The 27,690-nt window shown below is 48.3% G+C and overlaps 1 protein-coding gene across 1 annotated transcript in view; it reads right to left on the bottom strand.

Annotated features, from left to right (window-relative positions):
* The window catches only part of ZBTB7C (zinc finger and BTB domain containing 7C), a 106,192-nt gene that overhangs the window by 64,291 nt on the left and 14,211 nt on the right, over positions 1-27,690 (bottom strand). Inside the window, exon 2 of the mRNA XM_085213085.1 lies at positions 5,020-5,117. The gene's annotated coding sequence lies outside the window, so the exon portion shown is untranslated. The remainder of the gene's footprint in view (positions 1-5,019; positions 5,118-27,690) is intronic.

Genomic DNA, 27,690 nt, shown 5'->3' with positions numbered 1-27,690 from the left:
CATAGTGCAGCAGCCCACGGGCAGCCAGCCAAGCCCCCACCCATGCCCCCAGCCCATCCCTCCCCCGGCTGCTTCCTTCTCCCAGCCCTAGGCTGACAGATTTGTGCTAGGGTGGGGTAGGTACATTTGCTTCCTCTTTTCCAAAAAAGAAAAAAAAAAAAAAAAAAAGAAATTAACCTCTTACTCCCTTTGCAAGGCACAAGAAACATTTCCCAGCCACAGAAATGGTTTTAGAAGATAAGATCTGCTCCTGCAGCTGTGGCAATGCTATTCTGGCTTCACTAAAATTACAGAGCTGAAGTCACATGTAGGCCTTCGAGAAGCTGTGACCACAGGAGGAGTGGAGCAGACCATTAGCTGAGAGGTCCATGCCCAGCTGCACTGAGGGATTTTCATGTGGGTGACAAGATGTTTCCCCACCCCCATTTCCCCAAACATAAAGAAGTGCAGGGAAACTGAGCCAGTCAAGAGAGCATATCTCCAAGGAAAGGACCTTTGTAGATTCCTAGGACCTGGCAAAGCCAAAGCAAGACCAGCTGCTGATACTACTGAGCTTTAGGGAGGCTGAATTATCCCAATGGCTTATGTTTTGGAGAACCAAAAAAATTCCTATTTAACTCCAATTTCCCCAAATACGGGGTCACAGATCCCAGCCACGAAGCACTGGGATAATGAATAATTGCAGCCAGTTCTTGTCCAACCGCTTCCTGTCCAAACACTCACGGGAGAGAGAAAAAAGGAGAGTGCAGATCACCCTAGCATCCTGGCCAACATCTCTGGCTATTGTCAGGCACATAGTGACTGTCCCATAGGCTCCATTCTGCTCCTTACTCTGCAAAGTGCTTTGAAATGCACTGAATATGAAAGCTGCTCCATCAGATCACATACAGCTCTGTTTAATATCACAATAAATAGACACCCTTTGTCTTTTGTTGGTACCCAATTGTTCCCACCATTCAGTATTTCAGAGGCATTAGTTTGAATTAGTAAAGTCCTGCTGCTGGACTTTCCCAAGGCTCTGATGCTGGGCTCCATAGCCTTGGCTGGGAGCTGTCCTGCATTCCTGCACTGTGCTGTGGTTGCATGGGGTGGCACATCAGGGCCAGCAGGAAACCTCTAAATGCCTTCAGCTTCACCGGGTCGTTCTGTATTTAGGCAGCACATCCCACAGAGCTCAGGCTTCTCACCCAGAAACTCCTCTCTCTCCATGACACAGCACAAGAACCCAACTGTTGGCCTTTATCTGGGTGGTGCTACCTCGTATCCTCCTGGATCTCTACTGGGATTCTTGCTCGGATTTAGGGGGAAGCCCATGCGCAGCACCATGCTAAGAGCCCTCAATGGATGCTTAGCCCTCAAGTTTCTCACATCACTTCTTGGAGCCACTTTTACTTTTGGCATCCGCAACATCCTGTGGGCAGAGAGTCCCTTGCTTTAGTTACACCTTTGATGAAAAAGCACTTCCTGCTATTTAGGGCCTCTGCCCAACAATTTCAGGATTTTTTCTAGCTCTTGTGTTACAAGACACAACAAGTTGTGGTTCCTCTGGAAAGGAATGGTGCTCTGCAAAGACCAGAGATGCTTCATGCCCTACGGCCCCATGTTATTTGCCTTCTGCTGGCACACTTAGCAGAGCAGATCCATTTAGAACTCAAATTCCCAACAGGTCTCCATTTATTTTAAGAGATTAATGCCCCATTTGTATTAAGAATTTCTTTGTCTCGGGCCAGGGTTAGCAGGTGACCTTGGCAAGCTCCATCCCACCTGCCTGCACACCTGGGCCCAATTGCCACAGGTGTTAATCAATGCAGCACAGAAAAACTTCACTTCCACCTGCAGCTGTGCAGCTGGGAATACACACAGGCCCTGCTTCTGAGATGCAATCCATCCTACAGGACAGATAGAGGACATTCCTGGCACACAGGGAGCTCCTTCTGACATTGCACCACGGTACCCACTATGCACACCCATCCCACCCAGGTGCAACGTTTGGACACTGGTGTTCTGGAGCCGAAGGAGGAGCACCCTCATGGCACCCCCATCCTTGGGGAGCATAAGGAAGAGCCCAGCAGCAGACCCACCTCCTCTAAAGGCTGCTGCTGCTCCTGCTCACATGTTGATTCTCTTCCATTCCCTAAGGATCACCCTGGAAACTATTTCCCAGCACATCCCACCAAGCATCAGCTGTAACACTTGCACCTAATGCAGCCAAATGCAAACCATCCACAAACCTCTCACCTCACATCTTCCTAAGGAACACTACAATCAGACTGCCTGGATTCCAGCACCATCCAAAAACAACTTTATGGCTTCTAATTTTAGCACTAATCTTCTTTTGCCACGGCTGTGTGATTTCTAATTATTTCATCCCCAAGCCTCACTCTGATGGATCGCTGTACCTTTTCCAATGCCGAGCGACTTGTAAAGTGCTTTTAAAAGATACACTGATCATTCTGCGTTCATTCCCAGTTCTTACACAAATAATACTCTCACGTACGGCTTCACGGGGGAAATATTATTGTTATTAAAAGAATAACAATAATAATAATAATAATAGTAATAATAGTAATAATAATAAAAGTGATACCAGCTTACACAGGGAGTTCTGTATCTCAAGGATGATCCCAGGCTGATCCTGCAAACATCTTTATTTTGTCTTATTAGTTGTTTAAGAGCATAAATCCATTATCCAGATAATAATAATTCAGTGCTTTTGGCTTGGCACTTCACTCCCAGAACATTTTTGTTTCTCTTCCTTTATTTCCAGATTACAACAAATTGAAGAATAACCTGGTGTGAGAGCAGCGTCGGCATGGACAGTTGATGGGGAGAGGAGTGCTGTGGACATGCACTAAGATACCCATTTGGGATATCCCTTCAGGGTGCTATTTGGAATGCCCATTTGGGATGCCCACCTGGGACATGCTTTAGCCCATCTGGGATACCCTTTGAGATGCCCATTTGGGATGCCCTTTGGGATGCTCCCTGGGATGCCCATTTGGGATGCTCATTTGGGAAGTGCTTTGGGATGCCCATTTGGGACGCCCTTTAGGATGCCCATTTGGGATGCAGAGCAGGGGTGGTGGATGTTTGCCCATTTATTTCCTTCCCCAGGATTTACACTGCGCTCCTAATAAACTGAGCAACTGGACAGGATCCATTCGACCTGTGACATTTTGTTTTAGTTACTCTCAAAGCTTTGACAGCAGCAGTTTAAACACTGAGTTGAGGCACTGGGAAAGCTCCTCATCCCCACAAATGCAGAAAGGATGGGAAAAATACCCCAAAAATACCCTTCTGCAGTCTTAGGATGAACACATTTCTCCTTTTTCTTCCCTTTCACTTCCTGAGCCTTTTTTCAATGCACATCATTCCCCTCCTCATTGGAAACTCAAGCTGAGCTCCCCATAATTTCCAAGAGTTAAGGGTTATTATTTCTTTATTCTCCTCACAATGCCATATATAGAGTATTTGAGATGGAGATTGTCCAAACAGGAAACCGCCCAGTCAAAGTCCTCAGGCTTGGGTCCCGAAAATGTCACCAACAAGGCAGCACAGAGAATGTGGCTCTGTGCCACGGGGTGCCCAGAGCCCATGGAATGGGGGCTGCCCTCACCCCACTGCCATGCCGGCAATAAAAGATGATGGTGAGATCTGGGGGTCAGCTTGCTAGCTTTTATTAACCAGCTTTTTGTGGCGGAACCCTACAGACAGGGTTAAAAATTATAACCCTCTGCCAGCTGATACTTTTATTGGCACGCAGAATTTAATAAGGGATATAAGCTTGCTCAGGAAGCCAGCCCTACAGGAAATCATTCATCCTCAGTGTTTCAGAGTAACATCCACAGCATCCTGCTGGCTTCACTCTCACTCAGTTCTCTTCAAACTCGGCTGTCAGAACTGTGCTTTTCAAGCTCACATCCCGAGCTTTGGGAAGAAGGAAGCTCGAAGCAAACCCTACCCATGGCTTCATGCACGGTCTCATGGCACCAGTGAAACCACACCAGGATGTAGAACAGGGCACAGTTTAGCTCTTTAGTTTCCATTTGTCTACCTTGGAGCAAGCTGAGTAGGATGGGGCACTGCACAGCTGGATTTGATGGGAGGTGGGGCTGGGTAGCTTTAGCATCCCTTCCTACTTAGCCATTCTGTGATTCTATCATTCTATGATCCTTAAAGTCTCTTCCAACCCAAGCCAACACTAGGATTTCTATGATTCCACAATTTTCAGCCTTTGTTTACTTGAGATAGGAGTGGAAAAAAAAACCACACACACACACACAAAAAAAACCCACAAAAAATCCTGTAATTATTTTTCCAGCTTTCTGCAAGTTGAATTCAAACCTCCTCAGCAGAAGAGCCGTCTACCACTGCCAGAATGGTGATCGAGAAATTCCCTCCCTGGAGGTAAAGGAGATTTCTTTGATTTTTTGGGAGGGAGGTGATGCAGTTGTGATTTCTTTGGAGCACTGGTTATTATCGTAGAGTCAGGTCACTGATCTACAGAGTGACGGCATTTAGGGGAATGAAAATCCACGTCGCCAGGAAAGTTTGGCACCTGGCTTCCAGCAACTCTGCTCCATCCAGCCTCTGGGCAAAGAAGGAGAGTTCATGTCTGTGGTGCAGCACAAGAACAATCCCATTGGGATTAGAATAAAGCATAGAATCACGGAATCATTAAGGTTGGAAATGAGCTCTAAGACCATCGAGTCCAACCCCAGCCTGTCCCCAGTCCTGCTGCTTCCGTCCAGCCACCTGGGCCTGTTGGTGCCCACGTGGCACCACCACCCCCGTGGAGACCTGGAAAAACGAAGCACTGTTGGGCTGAAGTCAGGAGGTGCAAAGCAGCTCAGTGTGGGGGTAAGGAAGGCATTGATTTGTCACAGAGTATAGCGGGTGACCTGAGCAGAACGGGTTAATAGATCCATGGAATGGACAACAAGAAATATCACTGCGGCTTGTCTGCAGAACTCAGAACCAATTTCACTCACAGTCCATGCAGAGAATGAGAATAGTTACCTAGGGCTGCTCCTGAAAGGTGCTGAATGCAGTCAAGTGGTCTCAGTTCCCATAGAGTTCTGTATCTCAGGGGCTCTCAGCAGGATCAGCCGTGGAGCCTGGATAAAACAAGACCAGTTGGGCTCAGGACAGTCATCTTTTGTAAAACAAGCTGTACTATAGTTTTAAAAACCCATCCCAACCCCATGTGCTGGTCCCACAGTCCTGTACAGAACAGGATGACGGCACTTTTGTCCACACAGCCCTTTGTTTTCCGAGGTCCCCTGGGACACATGGCTTGGGGTGGCCAAGTCCTCCTTCTTTCCCTATAAGGGGAATGGATGAGGGGAAGAAAACAATGCTCTCTCCTCACTTGCCTATTGGAAGAACAAAAGCACAGTGAACCCTTCCAAAAATGTCTTTTGAGGAACAGATGAGCAAGGCCTCAGTATTTTTGTTATTTACATCTAGACGAGCTCCAGCCTGGCAGTGCCTTGATGTCCCCTTGTAGGACTCAGATCATGGGACATCCCCATGCAGATCTTGAACGGATCCCAAACTAACCCAGGACTGAACACGTGGCCGTGCAAGCACCCCTGGGCAGGCATGTGCAGATAGAGCCATCCTTATAGCATCTCCTACATTTGCCATAGCGCCCATTCGCAGTCCCATGGTCGGCCCCATCTGTTTCCAGCCTGGTCCACATCCCAGCAGAGCTGGGATCAAACCCACTGACGCCACAGCCAGCCCCAAAGCAGGCTCAGACCCGTCATTGTTCAGTGATGTTGGCTGCAACACAGCAGAAGGGGATTTCTGTCCCGGGTGCTGCTCATGGAAAGTCCCTGACTGGCCCAAGACCATGGAAAAACAGAAAATCTAACTTGAATCCCAAGTTGGTGGCAGGCTGTCTATGTTTCTCTCCCGTGACCAGTTACCATGGATAGATTTCTGAGGTCAGCAGTGCAATTGTTCACGGCACTGCACCCATTAAACAGAAGAGAGCAAATCATCCCGGCTGTACCCTGCTTTCATTTCCAGAAATTCTTTGTTCGTTTGTTTGCTTAAATTATTTCTCTAATTTAAAGAAACAATGCAATCTTCCAGAGCGATGGCCCAAATCTCTCCAGTCACCCCGCTGTGGCTCATTACTTCCGCGCTCATTAACAAGGACGGTTATTTCCCTGAGGTTTAATAGAAAACCTTCTTTCCATCATGCAGAGAGGCATGATGGTAAGTTCGAGCAGACTTACACTGTGTTCCCGCAGTGCTGTAGGTGAGGGCAAGGCACCAGTCCCCCTTGGGGTGCTGCACAAAAGAGGTGCCCTAAACTGAGCTTTCTTCACCCAAAGCAGAGTGCCCAGATTGCGTGTGCTGGGATGGGGAGCCGAGGAGCCCACATGCCATTTTTCTGCCTTTTGCAAACGCAAAAGAAAAATGCTCCCTGCTGAGCACCAGTCAGAGCTCCATCTGGGGATGGGACCCTGCAGCACCACAGCCCTCACCCCAAAGTGCAGACTGGGTTGTCTCGATGCACTGGGATGAAATTAATGATGGAGCAACAGGCGTACGGTTTCCTTTGCTAATAATCTGAATTAAGCAAGCAGGACACCATCTGACTGCCTGACTGCCAGGTGCCCTTCTGGACGGTCTGCAGAGCTCCTTGCATGGCAGAATCAGATCATCATGAAAAAACATGCAGGTGCTGGTGACGAGGCAGAGCCCGCTCCTTGCTCCCTGCTGCAACACACAAGAGATTAAACAAACACCGAGCTGCAGTAACATGAGCTGAGAAGCAAGCAAACGCACGTCAAACACACAATATCCCAGGAAAACCACGTCCAGGAGCTCACACAGCATCACCCAGTCCTTCCTGCAGTGCGTGGCATCAGCACCGCACCGAGCCAGTGCCTTGGCACAGCCTCTCCCTTCCTCCTGCCTCGACTTATAAGGGCATCTGCCCTTCTGCAGCCCTGCAGAGCTGCTCCTCGGTATTATTTATACAGCAGGGCTTGTCAAGCAGCAGCTACAGATGTTTGCGTGCAGTTTTCTCTCTTTATACAGAGCTCTGATAGCGCTCTGTGCCTCGGTCAGCCCATCAAATCATAGTGCATAAATAACAAATACTGCCCAGTTCATCCCAACAGCCCGGGCTCCCTGCTCAGAGGGGGAAGTGCCCTGCTCTGCAGGGTGAGCTGCCATGGCAGGGGCTGCAGGCAGAGCACATACTGCCATGAATAATTCAAGCAGAGTAGCTCAAAGCTGGAGGAGAGAGCAGATGTGAGCTCAGCACCCACACTCGGGCAGCTTTTATGTCATTAAGCAAGGCAAGGAAACCCTAAACCCATGGAAAAGTTCAGAGTGTAGCACTGTTGACTTTCCAGCCTGTCTCACCATACACATCATGATACCTATGTGATGTTCTACCAGGCCCCCAGCTGACCATATTGCTTCTCGAGGCAGTTTTGTGATTACTGGGCTGTGGGGTCCATCCAAGATCCCAACCCCACAAGTCCCCAGCCTCACGGTCCTCTGCCTACACAACCAGCTGTGATCTCTGACCTCATCAGCGAGGAAGTCTACACTTCAAATTGCCCTTGGACAGAACAGTATTGAGTCTATCCACACTTTCTCCCATCCTTAATCTACTTACGCTTAATCTTCTGAATTAAAAACATCCTTCAACACCACTGCCTGTAGCACCGGTGCTCTGGAAGTGACATCTCAGTGGAGTCTGCTACAGATGCTCCATTGCCCACAGAAAGAAAATGTTAATGGTCACAAAGAACTGCCTGTCTGGTAGGAAACCCCTCCCTGAGAGCAGAGAGGCACTGCAGAGCCACTGCAAGGCACACATCTCCATGCCACCCCAAAATAATCCCCTGATCTCTCCCCACACCTGATCTCTCGACCTGGAGGTTCCCTACCCTTGCTTTTTTTTTATCCTAGGTAGAAAAAATAAGTAGTTAACACATAAAGACAGAGGTATCACATCTTCAGGCACCGGAGAAAAGGAGTCACTGAGAAGATCAGGCTGCCCAGAAAAGCAAGGGTTGGAGCACGGCAGCAGAAAGCACAGCTTGCATCTTTCTCTGGTAATGTTTCTCTTTATTTGCATATCAAACTACTTGCCAATTAACTGTATGTAATATATATATATATTCCTCATACATAATGTGAGGAAATTATGCAGGGTAGCTCTTCAAAATGAAGGAATGCCAGGGCTGGGATGGGTAATTGCCCTTAACTCAGTCCCTCCAGGTGTTCCTTTCTCACACACTCCTAACAGTCACCTCCTGTATCTCAAGTACACACCCGAATGTCTGTCTTTTGCAATTACACAGACATGAATGCAATATTTGCATTTACACTGCGTGCACTGGGTCTTCTCCTGCAGCAGATTTGGGGTCATTACATTCTCATTCCCCTCTGCTTGTTGCATGCTTGCAGCCCCTTGCCTTGCTTTGGGTAGGCTCTGTGTCTCAGTGCAGCATGCAGAGGAGCAGGGCTCCTGCGTGAGTGAGCACAGGACCTGGAGGTGACAAAGGAATGCACATAATGATGGTGATACAACTTCTGATTGCACACAGCAAGAAGGTGGGGAAGCGGCAGCCTGATCCCACAGCACCCAGCAGCCCAATGCACACAGAGGAACATGTGTGCATGCAAACCAGCTGCTGAACCAGGTCCTTATGGTGACTGGCTATCTCCAGATGGCAGGATGCAAAGCCGGAGACCCGGGCTGCACCATCACAGTGGCAGTGCCCTAAAAGCCATCCCTGCTGCCCTGCACCTTGGGGCGTTTGCACTGCCTAGCCAGGGTACAGAGCCACAGAGAGGCAATGATGGCAGATTCCATCCCTCCCAGTTCCTTCCTGCTGGGATGCTTGGAGGAGCCTGCTTCTTCATGGCCTTGCAATGGGCAGTCCTTCTCTTGTATGGCCACCACCAGGCTCTCTTCAGCCAAACAGGGTTACCAAATAAGCTAGCAGAGCATGCTTGCTTATGACAAGCAAACAGGGATGATTTTCCCCACTCCTTGCTGAAGGATTTGTGGGGGCACTGGAATACCCACAGGGATAAAAAAACAGAAACAGCACTAGGAAATCCCCATAGCTGGACGCAGAACACCATGCGATCCATCAGACCAAAGGAATGACACAGGTTTCTCGCCACTGTCCCTGAGCACGTGGTCCCCAAGACCCTTCTGGTTTCTGATGATGCCACTGTCATTCATCACAGTCAGACACAGGTCCTGCCTGCCCAGTAGCTCATACACCAACGTATCTTGGAACTAGATGATGCTTGAGGTCCCTCCCAACCCAAGACATTCTATGACTCTATTCTAAGATATAATCTCCTTCCATATGGAAACCATGCCCAGGAAATGAAAATTTTGGACACAAATAGAGAAAAGCCAGAAATCCAAGAACAGAATTCCCAAGGAGATGTGTGCAGTCTGTCTCAAAGTGCCCAGCCAGCCAGCTGGATTACAGGGAAACCCAAGTGCACTTCTCTAGCAACTCAGGTCACTCCTGGAGGTGATGTGAAGGGGAGGAATGAGCACCATTCCTTGGGAGCAATTTTTTGCTAGCAAGTTGGACTAATTTTTGCGATTAGGCACATTTCTCTTCAATATTAACACGAGAACAAATCAAAGGGAGCCCAGCTGGATGCGCTCCTGCTTTTAATACATTACATACATTTAAAAAAAAAAAAAAATTAAAAAAAAAAAGGGGGAGAAGGAAAAAAAAAACACACAGTTTTTATCTTTTCAGAGTATATGAAAAGGTACACATTCCTGCCTGGCTGCAGCGCTTGGCCTCGCAGTGCCTGTAATTAGAAGCAATGTGCTCAGCTTTGCGGGTGTCCCATTCACAAGCACGACAAGGAAGCATGCCATTTTTCAATAGGAAATTTCATTGCTGGAAAACAATCCACCTTCTTTCCCCCTGCAGAAAGCCAAAGGGTGAGCGCTCCACTAGCAACGCCTTCAGCTCTGAGCTCAAGAGCTGCCAGAAGGAGCACTGCTCAGAAGCACATCGGGTTCTTTTCTATTTGCTTTGGAAAATTCAAAGGCTCCATTTGCAACTTTTATTTCCATGACCACAAGTGCCAAACAATCCCACGGTATTTTGTGGCAGTTTTCCTGAGATTCTCAGCTCTCCACCCAATGTGAGGACCTGGAAAGCACCTGGGTGAATGCACAAGCCTCATCAGCATCCAAAGGGGAATTTGGCACAGGGATTTCCATAGAAATAGAGTATTTTTAATGGAATTTTATGAGCCTAGGACACCCCTGGCTATGTGGGACTGAGTAAAAGTCACCTTACACCAACTAAGAGAATGGGTCTTCTGGAAGAAACATCAGGGACTGTGGAGAAAGTTAATCTGTGAGGAAGCTGTAGGGACATAAAGAGCTGTAGGGCCATGAGGAGCTATAGGGCCATGAGGGGCTGCAGGCCACCATGAAACCTCTTCTCACTTCTTCTCTGGGCCAAACAAACCAGGGAAGCTCAAAACAAAGTCTCCAATTCCTTAGTAGAGACTGAGTGAAGGGATGATGCTACACACTGAGATATGGATATCTGGGGCAATGGGGGCACTTGCTGATCCTTCCCTCCAGCGAGAAATCATATTTTTCCACCGAGAAGACAGGGTACAGCTTCCCCACGTCTGCCCAGAGTTAGGTACAGGATTCAGCCCTGAAGAAAAATGCAAATCATACAGCATCGAAGCACTGACAGAGTCCTCACAAAGTGTTCTGGTTCAGCCCTGGCCGACAGCAGAGACCCCAGGAGTGCACATGAAATGCCCAGTTCAGGACTGCCAGGGACAGATGCACAGCCGCACCAGGCTTCTTCAGAGGTTCTTCAGAGAAGAATCCACGGAGGGGAGATCTTCACCATGAGGGTGGTGAGGCCCTGGCACTGGTGCCCAGAGCTGTGGGTGCCCCAGCCCTGGAGATATCTGAGGCCATGGAGGGGACCCTGGGAAGGCTGAGCTGGTTGGGGGGGACCCAACCCAGAGCAGGGTGTAGGGTTTGAGGGGCTTTGAGGTCCCTTCCAACCCAACCATTCTGTGATTCTACGGTTCTATGATTTTACTGCCCCAAGGATCTACTCTTAGTGGGAAGTCCTATTGTGGACCCTGTTAAGACTCAACAGGCCAAAAAGTCAAGCAAACCTTCCTCTCTGCTGTCCATTACCCTGGATGTTGGGCTGAAGACTTCAGACTCCTCGAATGCTGGAGCTGACTTCCCCACTAAACTCCAACAGACCTTCGAGCAGACAAACAGCAAGCATCTATTTTTGCAAGCTGGGCTCATTGTTGTGCTTTCACGCTGAGGCACCACCAAAGCTTTCCTAGAACTCATTAACGGTGATGGCTACAACACCATTCCATCTGGACTTCCTCTTCAAGGGTAGGGTGGGAGCACACAAGTGCTGATTGGCCTATTGTCCCACAAAGTGTCTCCTTCACAGCACATTGAAGGCTGGGAGAGCTTCCTACAATGGGACCCGAGTGTGGATGCGTGATTCTGGGATTACGAGAAGGAAAAATAAGAAGATGCCTCTTGAAGAGTCTTCATGGCTCTTTGTGTGACAGCTCACAATAGCAGACGGAGTAAAACAGAACAAAGCTGATTTAAATTATGCAACTCCTGGAATGTGGTGTTCACTTAGGCTTCAGGAAATCATCATTTCTTAGAACTGCTAGCATCCACATTTGCATGCATCCCACACACACACGCCCCTGCTAGAGCTCTAAGGGGCATTTGTTCATTCTCCAGCAAACGTTACGTCCCTTCCACGAGGAGATGGAAAAGGTGTAAGTGAGCAAAACCATCTGCAGCTCACCCATTCTTAAACAGAAACATCCTTTAATTTGAATCCGATGGCAAAAGTGGAGGGGTGCATAGGTTCTGGATTACATAGGCATGTTCCAAAAACCATCCCCACACGGCAGTCCTCTCCTGCCCCAGGAAGTATTCATGCTCTGCTTGTACATGCGGTTGCAGGGTTGCGCTGGCCACTTTTACTCCTTTTTATCTATTTCACCTTTTCATCCATTTTTATCATCCATCTTGGGGCTCCCAGGGGTGATGGGAGAAGGGCATAAAGATCCAGGAGCTCTGCAGACCCCCATTTCTCTCAGCTCTGCCTGGGAAAAAGGTGACTCGGGGGAAAAGTGAAAGGAATCCTGAATGGCATGAAAGTGGGACAAGGCAGCCCCTAGTCTGGCATGCTCCAAGCACCTGCTCTGGCATCTGGCAGTGGGGAGGAGCCCAGCTGGGTCGTGGTTGCAGATGTTCCCATATGGTGCTCAAAGCAAGCCTCAAGTGTTTTTCAAACTTCTTATACAGAGATATACACAGTGCCAGTGCCACCAGTCTGTCCTGCAACAGATGTGGGATGGGAAGGGATATACGTGGGGGTATTTAGGACTTTATCATCTTCCCAAAGAAACACTTTTTATTATAGCTGGCAAAAAGTGCTGAATTTGGTCATGGTATGATAGATGGGGAAATTCTTACATGCAATCTAATCTAACCTACTTATTGATGTATTTACAGTACCGCATTCCTCACCATGGTTTCAGAGTGGTATTTAAGAGCTGATGCTCATGAAGATAATATTAAAAGGTAAATGCATCCTCAGTTCAATGTGCTCCTCACTATAAAGAAGAAAAAAAAAGAGGGAAGGAAGGAAGGAGAAAGAAGAATGAAGAAAGAACAATGAAAAAAGAAAAAAAAAAGAAAAAGAATGAAGTAAGAAGTAGAAAGAAGAGGGAAGGGGAGAGGAGGGAAAGGGAGGGGAGGGAAGGGGAAGGGAGAAGGGAAGGGGAAGAGGGAGGGGAAGGGGAAGGGGAAGGGGAAAGGAAGGAAGGGGAAGGGGGAAGGGGAAGAGGGAAGGGGAGAAAGGGGAAGGGGAAGGGGAAAGGAGGGAAGGGGAAGGGGAAGGGGAAAGGGGAAGGGAGGAAGGGGAAGAGGGGAAGGGAAGGGGAAGGGGAAGGGGAAGGGGAAGGGGGAAGGGGGAAGGGAGAAGGGGAAGGGAAGGGAAGGGGAAAGGGGAAGGGGAAGGGGAGGGGGAGGGGAGGATGCAGAACAGAACCAGAACAAACAGGAAGAGAGAAGGAGAAAAAAAGGAGAGGAAAAAGAGAAAAGAAAGAAAATCTAGGGTACTGATATTTTCTATATATTTAAGGAACAACTTAATGCCACTTTTAAATAAGTTTAAGTCCTTCCTAATAAGATGCCTAACAATGTGTGAATTATACAGCCATAAAACTGATACTTCCATCTGACATTTGCTGGTAGGAATAAATCAGATCTCAGAGAAGAGACGCTGGGATTTCAATGGGCATTATCATAACTTTAAATGTATTAGTGGTGATGTGAAAGCAGGACATTGTTACACAGACAGACATGCTGTGTTCATAACCAATGGTAATTTGGAGAACACATAATTTGCTCCTACCAAAATAGCACAGCATGTGGTTTTTTTGCCCTTTTTAGTATATAGCCTCATCGTTTCTTTTGGCTTGTTGAAAGAAATGTGCTCTACACAAACTGAGCAAGAGCTCAGACCTTCCTCAGCTCATACAAAACAGGTGGACACGCACTGGGGAAATGGAGTTTTTTAGAAGCAGCTAATAGGATAAATAAAGGATTACAGAAATGGAGATGAAACCAAATGAGGAGTTGATTCAAAACCAGAATCGTGGAATCATAGGATCACCGAGGTTGGAAAGACCTCCAAGATCATCCAATCCAACTATCCAATATACCACCAACGTTCCCCACTAAACCATGTCCCTTAGTACAACATCTAAACATTTTTTGAACACCTCCAGGGATGATCACCCACCACCTTCATGGGCAGCCCGTTCCAGTGGCTGACCACTCTTCTGGAGAAGAAATTGTTCCTATTATCCAACCTGAACCTCTCCTGGACTGTCTCGTAGCCTTTGGCTATGGCATGGTGGAGATCTACCAAAAAACGAATAGAAGTGGAAAAAAAAACAATAACAACAAAACCCATTGGAGGAAAGCAGTGCCGTATCCTAAGCACAGCAGCAGGGCAGAGCCAGCACACCCTTCTGTTTCACTGCAGGCAAATCCTAACTGTTGTAGCATGGTTATTTCCAATGAATCACGTCAAAGCTACACGGCCAAACCCCAAACTCTCACTGGGAACACGCGGATTGTTGTCATTGTTATTTTATTTTTATTCTCTGAGCTCAGAAGGTCCACAACGGATCGGAGATGCCAGCAAGCCCAGGTCACTTCAAATCACAGTGAATTCATTTACCACCCCCCTGAGTCATTCATCTGAAGGATTTGTTTGGAAACCGGAAAAAAAAAGTCGTCATCATGCTTAAATTTAGAAAATGCTTCAAATATGAGAGCTCTGACCTCCTCCCATCTGCACCTGCCCTGGGATGCAGCGAGGTCAGAGCCCATCTGCACAGGGTTCAATCCGCTGGGACTTTCTATCCCAACCAGACCCGCAGAGAGAGCGGGCAAAACGCTCTGTGCTTTTCCAAAATGCCTTCTGCCATCCCTAAAAATTAGCATCTGCACTTTGCCACTCGCACAGCTGCGGTATGACAGCCAGGCCGGTGCCAGCATCCATCAGGATCACTGGGGGAATGGGAAATGAGTCCTTGGTGTCAGCTGTCAGAGATCCTGGTTGTGCAAGAGAGGGGCTGGTGGGAAAACCCTATTGAATTGAATGGGGAATTTCATCCTTTGCATCTTTTTCCCTTAAAACTTGGAGAGAATGTCTGGAAACACGTGCAGAAATCAGTCGGTTGTCTATGCTGCCAGCTTTCAGATCCTTATGGTTTTGTTATTTATCCAGTTCATTGCAGTAAAGAGCATCAAGAGCCGGGCTGGAAAGGATATTTCCATGAACATTAGCCCCCAAAACTACTATTTTTCATATAAATATTTCTTCTTCCTCCCTCCCCTACTACTGATTTAGGAACAAAGAATCACAGAATCATAGAATGGCTTCGTCTGGAGGAGACCAGTTCCACCCCTCTACCATATGAAAGGTAATACCAGTCCTTTGCTCATGTTTGGTTCTCATGTTCCCACTTCTCCAGCTTGTCCAGGTCCTTCTGGATGACATCTCTTCCTTCTGCTGTGTCAATGCACTGCTCAGCTTGGTGCCATCTGCAAACTGCTGAGCAGTGCACTCGATGCCATCATCTGTGCCACTGACAAAGATGCTGAAGAGCGCCAGTACTAACACAGACCCCTGTGGGACACCACTCATCACTGCCCCTAGCTGGACACAGAGCCACTGTCCACGTTCTTTTGGCTGCAACCATCCAACCAATTCCTCATCCATTGAGCAGTCCAGCCTTCAAATCCATCTCTCTCCAATTTAGAGATAAGGATGTGGTGCAGGACCACGTCAAAGGCCTCACAGACAGCCAGGTAGATGCCAGCAGTTGACATGGTTAGTGGGCATGGTAGGGGTGGGTTGGGGTTGGCCTTTGCGATCTTGATGGTCCTTTTCAACCTTAATGATTCTAAATGGTTCTATTTAGGGACATGGTCAGTGGATATGGTGAGGATGGATGGGTTGGGGTTGGACTCGGTGTTCCTGGAGAACTTTTCCAACTTTACCAACTAAATGATTCTCTGATTGCCCTCTTTTTCCGTGGCAACAGATATCATCTTTGGCTTTGGTAACATACTAAAATGGGAGAAAAGATATGATTTGTTGAACAGCTACAACGAACCTCATGAGAAGTCAGCAATCAGTGAATGATGCCTGGCAGAGCCACCCTTCTTGCTGCACAGGCCAACCCCGGAGAGGCATCACGGGGAAAAAAAAAATGAATGTATTGTGTCAACGTGCAGGCATCTGGAGCCATCCCAGCAGCAGATCTTAGACTGCAAGACAGATTTTGTTTATTTGTTTTGCACTGTTGCTTGCCAGTGCAGAACCTCACTTTGGGCATTTGTCCTAACGCACAATTTGCATGCCAGATGCTCTTTCGTACTGCTAATTGTTGAAACAAAGTGGGTGCTGAATGAAGTCCTTTGAGGTTGGCGGGGGCTTCAACCACAGCCAGCGTTGAGCTAGTTCTGCTTCCAATGAATGGAACAGAAAATGCACATTGGCAAAATGCTATCCACTGTTGTTTATTTTTGTTTGCTTTATTTTGTTTTGTTTTAAGAGAAAACACAAAACGACACAAGAATGAAAGCACTGGAACAATGGTGAATGCCCTCAGAAATTCTTTGCCAAGGTGAAACATCACAGTGGCCTCATCTCTGTGGCCTCATCTCTGTGGCCTCAGTGTTGTCTGACTTTTGGATGGTGCTGCCTGGAGCCAGGAGTTGGACTTGATGATGCTTATGGGTCCCCTCCAACTTGGGATATTTTATGATTCTAAGTTAGTCCTTATCAGCTGGAGCTCCGACATCTCAAAGAAGCATCCACTCTGAGAGTGGATGGTACAGGCACACTGAGAGCCCACTGCTGTGCAGGAGCAGAAAGGGATCATCTCCTGGAGGGCACCCCTTGGCTTTCACCAACATATTTGTATTTAATTTGCTGTTTCCTAACTCAGTCACGCTACAGGCAGACCTTCCCATGCCTCTCTCTAGTTTTAAGTGGCTGAAATAATTCAGTACATCAGCAAACATTGCCTTCTCCCTGCTTCCACATCATTTACGAATTGATGGCACAGCTCAGGCACCCGTAGGATACCCGTGGTACCACGGTGAAAAATGAACATTTCCTCCATTCCTCAGTCTTTTACGCTGTCATTAATCCACCAGAAAATCTCGTCCTGTGACAGCTTAAGTTCTTCAGGAGTTCTTTGGCAAAGGACAGTGCCAAAGTGTTGGGGAAATTCAAGGACACTTTTTCTCCCCGTTCCTGTCTCCTCCTCAGAACTCAGACTGATGAAGAATGACTTTGCTCTGTAAAACTCAGGCTGACTCTTCCTCTGTCTATCATATTTATTCATCTGCCCACGAATGCAGCTCCAGAGATTCAACAAAGCTGTCTGGTGTGGAAGTAAAAACAACGACCACCGCTGGTCCTGCCTGAATCCAGCACCGCCTTATCTCTGTGTCCTCCTCTTCCCATTCTATTTACACAGCCAAGCGGCAGCTGGAAAATTCAAGCCTGAATTTTCTTAAAGCTCTTGAGTAAACTCAAGAGTTCTTGTTTGCAGCTACTCTTCATTGCACTGATTTGTTCTAGAATCTCCCCCATTAAAACTCTTCTGAAAGACACTTTGTTTTGCTTGCTGTCCACAAAAAAAGGGCTCCTCCCAAGCTACAAAGTGACGCAAATAATTAATATAACATTTCTGCCACAGCCTTGTTGTTATTCACTGCTCCCTTTCTTCCTGCCATCTACAGACCTCTCACCTGGCTTTCTGCTGCTCTTACATTTGGAAATATTCTGTTGGTGCTCCCTACATTTTTGCCAAGCTGTCCCTCACACTTTTGGCATTATGACAGTTTTACATTTAGGTTCTTATTTCTTACATTTTCAAGTGTTTTTATTTTTTCCTGCTATTCCTCAACTGGACGGCAATTCAATTTCTGCTAATTATTTCCTTTGATTTACTGTTTAATTATACTTGGGTTCTTGGGCAGTAAATGGAATTTCAGAGTTAGAATATATTTTTTGGTGTTTGTAACAGTTTGTATCACCCAACGGCTTCCACTTCACCTGCATTTTACCTTCTGAGCTGCTGCTTTTCCTTCTGTTACCAGCAACTTCCCTTGTTTTATAGAAACAGCCTTACAGATGCTGAGCGTTATCAGAGAATCACAGAATAAAAGATTCATGAAGGCTGGAAAGATCCCAAAGCTCAGTCCCAGCCCATCCCCACCATGCACACTGATGATGACCCTAAATAGAACCATAGGACCATTAGAGTTGGAGAAGACCTCCAATATCCCCAAGTCCATCCCCAACCCACCCCCACCATAACCACTGACCTTGTCCCCAAAGTGCCACATCTCCACGGTTCTTGAACACCTTGTAGCAGGTTTTGGAAGTGCACTCCTTGAGGAATTCTGCGTGTGCACACCCTATAACCAAGCACTGAATGCCAGCTGATTGCAGAAGCAAAGCCCCCACAGTCTAGCCATAGAAAATCCAGGCTGAGTCACCCCACCTGGCCGCAGCTAGCAGCCAGGAGCTAGAACATTTCTTTGTGTTCAGCTGGGCTGTGTCTCCATCACTGCCAGGAGCACCAACAGAGAGCGGATGAGAGATCTGAGATTGGGCTTCTCTGGATATTCCAGGAATAACAACGTTGAGAGTGCTGGTGAATAAATATGGACAGGAAAATGCTGTGCCCAAAGCTCCTCTGTAACAGAGAGACTCTGAAAGCCAGGGACTGGAAGCACGCTGGGGAGAGAGGACCCAACCTGAGAAATTGGTTGGACTCTGAAGGCTGCTATGGAAATCTGACGGTACCCAGAAACTCAGGGCCAAGCTGCAGCCAGAACATTTAATTCTGCTGGAGCTGCACTCGAGCTCTGCATTGACACAGAGCTCCTAACACAGAGAAGACTGGGATGGCATCATCCCCAGTTTGGACTGGGATCACTCACCACCTATCAACACACAGGAACAGTGCACACTCCCCGGCATTTGGAGCCTCTCTGATGGGAAACCCCAGGATTACTCATTCCCTTCCACCAAACATCTTTGATTCAAACAGCTGTGGGGCTGTGTACACCTGGCTCTGAACTGTGCAGCTGATGCCCATGATCTCTATGAGGCAGATGAACTCACAGCCCAGGAAAGCCATGGGACCACCGCATCTGCAGCAGAGCCCAGACAGAGCGCCTCTGAGTTGGGCAGGAGGAAAATCAGGGAGGAACACACAAAAATGGCATCGCAGTGAGCAGAAGGGTTGGGATTTCCCCAGGACAAAGCCAGCTGTCATCCCACAGCAGTGTGAGGCCACTTCTGCCCTTTCCCCACCGTCAGCCCCAGGTTTGGCCAAAATGAGGGCACGTGTGCTCTCCTAAGTAGGGCACTGCAGTCTGATGCTGTGGTGCTTGGCACGGCGCAGGGCAGTGCCTCCAGCTCTATCCATCCCCCCATATTTATGTTACTGCCATCGGGATCCATTTTGCTGACGGTTCTGCCTTGCCCTCACTCTGCCCTCCGCAGAATTTCATTAGCACTGCCATGCCGGCCGGGGGACAAAACCATCTTTTATTCCTATTTTATTCTCCCATTTATTCCTATTTTATTCTCCCTCTCTGTGCATCACACAACCCAACAGGAGCCCTGCAGCAGCACGCACTGGGAGCTCTGCAGACAGCACCTGGTTCTGATGGTTCCAGGTAGGATTCAAGCACTGCACACCAGCACCCTTCATAAATTCCAGCTTCACTGCCGCGATGAAAAGGAAATATTTTTCTTCCTGGGGGGTTACAGGATGGTTCTGTAGAGGCATGCAGGGGAGCACAGCAGGATGTTATCTAAAGCTGCATCTCCGTCACTGCGCTCCCTGAAAGCAGTGGCAACAGCTGTAGGGTGACCCCAGGCAGCAGGCTCAGCCCCCACCAGGCAGCAGCACTGCCTGCGTGAGGCGTGGGAGGGGATAAGAGAGGATGCACAGATTTGCACTCCGTCTCAGTGCTGCATCAAAGACATCTTTCTGTGCCAACACACCGCTTCCGGAACTCTCCTTAAGTCCTTGCTTGGAATATGGACGGAAACACCCAGACTGCAGATAAGCAGAGCACCCATGCTGCAAATATGGCTATTTCTGACCCTTCTGAGTATATTCAAGGTGTCCCTCACCTCCTTCCCTTCCCCACGTGGGTAAGGATGCAGCACACCGTAACACCTTTCCCACATCACCTCCATCACTCCTCCATGTGCTCTTTATGCAGCAACAATTACACTTTGCTCAACTTTTCCATTAACCCAAACAGCCCTGAGTCATGTCTCATGAACTAGCAGATTTTGTTTTCAATCTGATTCAGTACGTCTGCATGCATCAGACAGATGCAAAAGGTTTTGCCCCCCAGTGCCTTGCAGGGACATATCAGTCTGGCTGCTCTGCAGACAGGAATGACTCCCTGAGATACCAGACAGCTCTGAATGAGGTCCAGGATTTATCCTAGGCTGCACAGACACTGCAGGCAGTCCTAGGACTCATCTGCTAAAAGCACCATCCACCCGTGTGGATGAGCATCTGCAGTGGGGTGGAAGCTGAATGCATGCAGCTCACAAACCCCATGTGGTAAAGGCAGATGAACTGGGAGCACTGGGACTCACAGAGCTGCACCTCAGAGCTGCTCTGGCTGCTGAACAGGCTCTCCACTGTCCCATAATGCTCTCGCTCTGGTTGATGGCTCTCCCAAATGCTGGGGCACATGTGCAGGAGCCTAAAGCACTGCAGGTGGTTCCTCACTGGGGTCATTAACAGGGTCTGTCCACTAAGAGGTCTGTTTTCAAGACATCTAGGAGCTTCACATGCTGCTCACCCCTCCATCAGCTCTGACCCTCAGCCGCAGACTTCTGTGGGCAAGGGAACAAAGGAGGTCCTAGATTTTGTCCCTTAGAAGCCAAGTGGTGCAGACCCAATGCAAACATGAGTAAGCATGGTACTTTTGGATCTCACTTCCCATATCCAGTCCAATTACAGACAAAAAAAAATCAGGAAAAGGTGAGTTTAGGTAAGCAAGGGAAATGGAGGAGCTCAGAGCTCCCAAAGCAGCAAAAGCTCACACTTCCTACAACTGTCTCAGGCTGTCCGCAGGCTCAGGACGATGCTGCTCAGATGCACAATGACAGCCTCACAGCAGTGCTGAGCGATGCATTTTGGGCTCTTGAGAGAAGCAAGATTCACTGCACATACGTAGGTCTGTGCCTCCACATCTTTCAGTACATCATCGTCTCACACTATCACTTCCACTCCAGTTTCAAGGGGAAGAATGATGGCAGGAGGTTAGGATGCTCATAAAGGCAAGTGTATCCAGAGAGAGCCAGCAAGTAACAAGGCTGAAAGAGAAGCTGCAACGTGAGCCTGACACTCGACCACTCCAGACAGAGCCCCACACACCCAGCCAACCCCACATACGTGGGGCCAGACCCTCAAGGATCTGCTCCTTTGAGCTCTGAGCCTGCAGGTGCAGGAGATTGCCTCCAGCAGGATCATTTTCCACCACTGGAGAAGCACATGGGTGCTTCTGCAACCCCCTCATATCATCTGCTCCTCTCTTTCCACCACACCAGAGGCTCTGACCTCTCGTCTCAGCAGCACTGTTCCCACTGCAGTACAAACCAAGGGAGAGCCCCATTTGCAGTTCTATTTGAGCATCTCCCCACTCTGCAGTGCATACTTTGCTTCTCCCCTTGGGAGCCCAACCAGGAGCCAGCTACACTCCAGTCCAGTGCTGGGGCTGCATTCTGCACTACTGTTACCATTTAATGAGAGGAAATTATCGTTAATGCTGATTTTAGCTTTTTCCCCCCCCCCCTCTTTAATTTATTTCTTCTAATGGCTTTTCCAGAAAAACTGCACCAGTCTCTGTCTTTACGCGGCGTGCTGCCACCTGAATGCTAATGAGTGCCAAGGGGACCCGGCATGTCAGCGGGCTGCAGCAGAGCCACACACTCCCTGCCTCACAGCAAATTGTTTTCCAAATGGCTCCAGTGGCAGAAGATGGCTCGCAGCTTGGGTCAGCACAATAACCTGAGCACTTTTCTCTGAGGGCTCTTCTGCTGCTTGAAAATAATCTCAGCTGCCAGCATGGGTCTCCCAAATGGAGAGAGGTGAGATGCTGGCACTATGAGAAGTGTGGGTGCTCCTCCATCAATGGAGTGTCCCATGTCATGGATGGGGCCCTGGGCAGCCTGAGCTGGTGGGAGGGCAGCCAGACCACAGCCTGTAGGAGTGGAGAGCTGTAAGGTCCCTTCCAACCCAACCATTACATGGTTCTGCGGTTCTGTGATCTTCAAAGTCCCTTCTAACCCAACCATTCTATGGTTCTATGATCCTCAAGGTCCCTTCCAACCCAACCATTCTATGGTTCTGTGATCTTCAAAGTACTTTCTGACCCAATCATTCGATGATTGTGTGACCATCAAGGTCTCTGGCAATCCAACTATTCCGTGGCTCTGTGTTCTTCAAGGTCCCTTCCAACCCAACCATTCTATTCTTCTGTGTTTATATGATCTTCAAGGTCCCTTCCAACCCAGCCATTTTTAGTTCTATGATGTTCAATGTCTCTTCTAAACCAATCATTCTACGGTTCTACGGTTTTCATAATTCCATGATTCTGCGATCCCATGATTCTATAATTCTATGACACATCTTCATCCCCTCACCTTCAGAGCACTATTTTGCCCTGCTTTTGGAGAGAAGCTTGGAGGAGTACCAGAAAAAAAGACAGATGGCTCAGAGCTAAGGAAGGGTCCTGTTTGTCTGTTTGATTGATTGTTGAAGAAACTGCTAAATCAATTAGGCTGCTGTGCGTGGGCCAGAACAGTTCGACCTCCTCCATTTCCTCCTTGCCAAAAGCCCCGTGCATGAGGCTGAGGGCAAAGGGTGTGTGGTGTGAGCAGTAAGGATGTCCCCAGAGAGACATAGCTCAGCTCAGGCACGCTCAGCCCCACTTCCAAAACACTCGTCTTGTCCTTGGCCTGCTCTGGATGGGAAGGAGGTGAGGCCACGTAGGCACAGCCCAGCCTCCAGACCGATGCAGACTGGAACAAGGGGGAGTGAGGGAAATCTGAAACGTTCCCATTAACCCGTGGGTAATGTAATCAGTGGCCTCAAAGATAGCGTTTCATCTGTTCCCACACACTGCTGCATCTCGGTGCACTCAGCAGCTGGAATGCGACAGGCTGAAGTGCAATTTATGGAGTGCTCTGTGACCTCGAGGAATGAATGGGACTGCAAGATAACATTTATTAGTACTGTTTTACATTAAAAGGAGCATGGCTCATCGGTGGTTTACATTTCATCTCCAAAAGATAACAAAAGCATCCCACAAATAACAGGTGTGAGCCAGAGCCTCACCACCAGCTCTCCCCATGCTCATACCTGCTTATATCAGGGCACAGAGGAATTCAGATCTCCCGCTCTGTAGATGTCTCCCATAACAGACAGCTCGCCACTCCAAAACCCCGCTGCGCCCACGTGAAAACAGCCAACACTCTGCAGCATGTCCCTTGCCTTGCACAGCCATGCAGGCACTGCATAAAGAAAAATCAGAGGCACCCAAAATATGGGGTTGTGCAGCTGGACACTACTTCAGCACCAATGCTGGGCTGCTGTGGTTGGAGAACGGATCTGAGGGGCAGGATGCAGGACCTGCAGATGCACAGAGCCTCCTGGAATCCATGTACACCCTAAAGCCATGGGGCTGTGCACATGACCAGTCATGCCATGATGCCCAGAGCATCCCTACTGACCCCAAACGGACAATCCATCTTGTCTGCAGAATTAGGGCCACAGCAGACAAAGGAAAAGAAGAACAGTAGTGAAGGTCTGCCTTAGAATCATAAAATCCTAGAATGGCCTGGGTTGAAAAGGACCACAGTGCTCATCCGGTTCCAACCCCCTGCTATGTGCAGGTCACCAACCAACAGACCAGCCTGCCCAGAGCCACATCCAGCCTGGCCTTGAATGCCTCCAAGGATGGGGCATCCACAACCTCCTTGGGCAACCTGTTCTTGTTCCAGCCTTATTGTGACCTGCCTGGATCAACCAGATCCCACATTGGTCAATGCCACTGCAATGAGAATTAATTTTGCATTGGGCCCTACAGCCTTTCCTTCTCTCAGCCTCGCCACTAAATAAGCTTTGAAAAACCTTGTGTTTGTACTGGTTTAAAGCCCAAAAGCTCAAAGCCAAGCATGCTGCAAAGGGTGAAGGAAGCCAGGCAGGAGCAATGCACAAAGAGAAACCCCAACACCCCAGTCCATGTTCAGCTTTGGGCTCACCCTTCTTGAAGACATCTCACCACAGCTGGGACCACTCAGAGGAGTGCAGCCATCACCATCCCAACGCTTGTCCAAAGCTGTGGAGAGCAGCATGTTGGCATCCCGTAACTCCCACGAGATGGGATGATGCTCAGGATCACCCAGCAAACTTCTGTCTGCTCCCCTAGAGGTGACACAAAGCTGACCTGGAGGTGCTTAAGAACCATGGAGATACGGTACCTGGGGACATGGTGAGTGGACACAGTGGGACAGGTTGGGATTGGGCTTGAAGATCTTGGAGGTTTTCTCTGACCTGAATGATTCTGTGGTTCTGTGATTTCCATCCATCAATGCACAGGCTGCTGCAGCCTCCAAGATGCCCTCAGTATTTCTGCAAGCAGCACCTCCTCTCTGCAGTGACTGGTAACAGGACAGAATCTGTGTCTCCTTGACACAGATTTCCAGAGAATGGCTTAGAGAGGGGAAATAAAAGATGTAAAGGATTTCATGCCCTGGGTTTGAAATCCAGTGGTGCTTTCCGAGTCATTTTTGCACAACCCTGTTAGGATTTCTATTTGGATTTCAGCAGTTTCCTTCCTGCTGAGCATTACTCACTCCCCAGGGCAGCAGAGTTTCCTATAGAGCCTTAAATGAAATTATCAGGGGCTCACAACTACCATGGGAAGGAACCCACATCAGGCCACACAGCGCAGAGGAAAAAGGCAAGCCAAGAGAAGGCACAGCCCATGGCAGAGCTGAGACGTGTAAAGGGATTCCGGAGAGCAGTGCCAGGGAACCAGCCAGGGCTGATGCTCAGAGCTCCATGAAGCCCCTCACGTCCCTCACTCCAGGGTACAGCTGGCCCTTCTGGCGTGCTGTCGATGCACACTGAGCCTGTCATCAGCCAAACCCCACAGACCCCCCCTCTCTGTAGGGCCGCACTCCGGCTCCCTGCCCCCAGCACAGGCACCCATCCAGGGTTACACCAACCCACGTGCCTAATCTGGCACTTGCTCCTGCTGGATTTCGTATTGGTTGGTGATTGCCCAGTGCCCTAATCTATCAAGATTTCTCTGTAGGACTCTCTACACTCGAGGGAATCAGTGGCTCTTCCTGTTTTAGTATTAGACAATACTTTGTTAACTTCGTTAGCGTGCACTCAACTCCTTTGTCCACGTCATTGATAAAAGGATCAAAGAGAACTGGCATGAAAATTAAGCACAGCTTCCCACAGGTCCTCCTCGGCTCACCAGGGATGAGTCGGATGAGATCCCAGCCCATGCCCCTGCATGAGAAGCGTGCCAGGGATGCTGCTCCTACCAGCAGGTGAGGAACTGGCTTCAATTTTCTTCTTTCAGCCTGCCAAGAAATCCTGTATGTAGGAGCATCAGATGCTGAAAGGCTGTTCTGTATTCCCTCTTGGGTCTTCAATCAGTGGTTTTCACCATTTCCCAACTAAGCCCTTCCAAGAACTGGAAGAGGAGGAAAAATGATTTTATGTTTTAATCCGTTGACATTTCCTATTTGTGCTAAAAGTAGGGATCAGAATGGCTGAGGTCAATTGGAAACAGATTTCAGGAAAGGGAAAGGGGATCAGCTACATGAAAAAACGAGCGTGCCACCCCTCCACGTTCTGTGTAAATCAAAATCAAATGTCTTCATTCACTGTCAAGTCATTTAACCGTCTTGTTTAACCTTTCTTCCTTCTAACTGAAAACCGCCGTTTCAAAACAAAGGAGTTGAAAAGCTCCATTGAGAAGATGTCAGAAAGAAACGCTCTGGCATTTCCAAGATGACACATTTCATTTTGGCATTTCAAACGAAATGCCTGGACATTAAAAGTAAATTAACTCTCCCAGGGGATTTCGAACATATCAAGTTGCCAAATTCAGCTTCAGCCTATGAATAGTTTGTTTTTTCCTAAATCCAACTTTTGAGCGATTTTACACTGATTTTACCATTTGCTCTCGGTCTGGGCTGTGATACTCAGACCCCAACACTGCCCTTGTACATGATCCATCTCTGTACAATCTTCAAATTTCATCTCCAGCCAACATCTCAAGTCTAGAAATACATACACCTTATGAAAATACTAAATAAGAAGAGGTTAGCCTATGACCTGACGACAGTCTCTCAAATTACTTTAACATTTGCTCTGCTCCTAATACACTGCTGTCATTCATGGGGATTAATGGTTATAATTAATCACCAGATTTGAAGGCACGGGAGAAAACCGTCTCCCCACGCACAATGCAGAGGGAACATTATTTATTTGCTAGCACTAACTCGTAATTAAAACAACTTCTCAGTAGATTTCTCCTCACATACAGGCCAACAACCATGTCAAGCCATGAGTGATTTGCAAGGCTTCGGGGGCACGAGAAGAACAGCCTGCAATGACAGCCAAGGGTATTGTCTAAAACTGCTCTTCAGATGAGCAATACTCGTGCTGATGGGTGCATGTGTCAGCCAAAGGCCCTGGTAAAGGATCTGGGGACACGGCCATAGCCGCTCTCCAGCCTGCTTTCATCAGCCGGTGGGGGGACGCGGCGTGAGAGCTGCGGTGCTCACCGAAGGGCTGGAGCTCCTGCAGCCATGCTTCTAGAAGATACCATGCTCACAGGCTTCAAGCCAACTGGGATAGACAGAATCTACAGGAAAAAAATGCAGCATCTAGCTTTATAATCATCAAATCATGAAGGTTGGAGAAGACCTCCAAGATTCCCAAGACCAACCCATCCCACCATGCCCACTGACCATGTCCCCATGTGCCACATCTCCATGGTTCTGGAACACCTGCAAGGATGGGGACTCCACCACTTCCCTGGGCAGCCTTTGCCAATGCATCACTGCTCTTTGGAGAAGAAATTGTTCCTAATATCCAAGCTGAACCTTTTCTGGTGCAACCAGACCATCAGCTCTTGTCTTATCAACCTTGTTCCAACCTGGCTCCAGCCTGGTTCACAGAATCATACAATCACTGTAGTTGGAGAAGGCTCCCAAGTTCACCAAGTCCAACCCCAACACATCCCTGCCATGCCCACTAACCACGTCCCTAACTGTCACCATTCTGGCATGACCTCTCGGGGTGACAGATGGAGTGAAGAGCTGTTCAGTAAGCCAGCCAGGGGCAGAAGGATCTGTCCCAGATCACCAGCAGCGTTACCTACTCTGCCCAATGGCACAAATCTAACCACATGGCCCCTTGCACTGCCAGCTTAACATCCTCACATCCTCATTATCCTACCTGAGATTTGTTTTTCCTGTTTCACTTTTTAACACTGAGACTTCCTCATACTGAAAGCACTTGGCACCAGTGACAAAGCAAAGAAAAATGCATTTAACACAACACTATCTTCTATCCTCTCAGACTTCTAAAGGGCCTAACCCAAACCCAGAATATCCTTGCCCCCTACACCAAGACTCCAAACAGGGCTACGGGAGGTCTGAAATACCAGCTCCTCTCCAGTGAGAGGTGTGCACTGAACTGAACACCAAAGAATAACTGTCGTGTTTATATGCCTGCTCGCACAGCACGGCTCTTGTAGGCTGGATGCTCCTTCTATTTATTTAATGTGAATCCACATGAGGTGCAGCAAAACTCAGAACGCAGCTCAATGCCAACAGCACTGCCATTGTCCACTATATAAAGGCAGGTATCCCAGCACAGTCACCGGAGGCATAAAGCACAGAACACGACAAAACACCACTGCTTTTATGAGACAGCTGCAGAAAGGAATGATTGCAA

This window comes from Meleagris gallopavo, chromosome Z, assembly GCF_905368555.1.
Source record: "Meleagris gallopavo chromosome Z, MGAL_WU_HG_1.1, whole genome shotgun sequence".
Lineage (NCBI taxonomy): Eukaryota > Metazoa > Chordata > Aves > Galliformes > Phasianidae > Meleagris > Meleagris gallopavo.
This window is presented reverse-complemented; position numbering and strand designations above follow the sequence as displayed.